The sequence below is a fragment of the Arachis hypogaea genome, chromosome 7 (genome assembly GCF_003086295.3).
Source record: "Arachis hypogaea cultivar Tifrunner chromosome 7, arahy.Tifrunner.gnm2.J5K5, whole genome shotgun sequence".
Taxonomy (NCBI): domain Eukaryota; kingdom Viridiplantae; phylum Streptophyta; class Magnoliopsida; order Fabales; family Fabaceae; genus Arachis; species Arachis hypogaea.
In genome coordinates, this window is record NC_092042.1 from 45,491,985 (window position 1) to 45,493,140 (window position 1,156).

Below are 1,156 nucleotides of genomic sequence, written 5' to 3' on the forward strand. Positions count from 1 at the left end.
TTTCTGCACTTTCTTTCTTGCTGTGAGCTGGTTGTATAACAGGGAGAAGATGGGAGACCTCAATATCCTTTGATTTTGAACCTGAGAGAACCCTCTTTAGAAAAAGGAGGGAAGCAAGAGGCAAAAGAGTTGTTGGAGCAGAGGAAGAGGAGGAATTCTTTGAAATAATCATGGAGGATAACCATGAAGGAGAAGCTCATAATCATGCCAGAGATGGCCATGTGAATCATGCTGAGCCAGGAAGAAGGGTTCTAGGATCTTACATCAACCTAGACCCAGGCAACTGTGGAAGCAACATCCAAAAGCCAACCATACATGCTAATAACTTTGAGCTAAAACCCCAGCTCATCACCCTTATTCAGAACAACTGTTCATTTGGAGGAAGTACCCAAGAAGACCCAAATCAACATTTAACTACCTTCCTAAGAATTTGTGACACTGTGAAGTCTAATGGCGTCCACCCAGATGTTTATAGATTGCTCTTGTTCCCCTTTTCACTCAGGGACAAGGCGTCTAAATGGTTGGAGTCTTTCCCAAAGGAGAGTTTGACAGCATGGGAAGATGTTGTGAATAAATTCTTGGCAAGATTCTACCCTTCTCAAAGGATCAACAGGCTGAGAGCTGAGGTACAAACTTTCAGGCAACAAGATGGTGAAACTCTCTATAAAGCATGGGAGAGGTTTAATGATTTGACAAGAAGATGCCCACTGGACATGTTCAATGAATGGGTACAGTTGCATATTTTCTATGAGGAACTCTCATATGAATCAAAGAAGGTAGTGGACCACTCATCCGGAGGATCTTTGAACAAGAAGAAGACCACTGAAGAAGCCGTAGATGTCATTGAGACTGTAGCTGAAAATGACTACTTCTATGCTTTTGAGAGGAGCAACACTCGAGGTGTAATGGAACTAAACCATGTTGATGCACTGCTAGCTCAGAACAAGATGATTGCCAAGCAACTAGCTGACCTCACAAAGCAAATGGAGAAGAACCAAGTTGCAGCAATCACCACACAACCATCAACCCAAGAAGGAGTAAACACAGAGGAAGGAGGTGAATGGGAGCAAGCTAACTATGTTGGTAACTCACCAAGGCAAAATCATGATCCATACTCCAAAACTTACTCCAGGATGGAAGAATCACCCCAACTTTG

General features: G+C 43.0%; 1 non-coding gene across 1 annotated transcript; it reads right to left on the minus strand.

The window, feature by feature from the left end:
- Positions 1–611: 611 nt before the first annotated feature.
- Positions 612–715, minus strand: LOC112704851 (small nucleolar RNA R71). The gene has a single exon (XR_003155452.1). It is a non-coding gene; the product is annotated as a small nucleolar RNA R71 (small nucleolar RNA).
- Between the last annotated feature and the right edge of the window lie 441 nt (positions 716–1,156).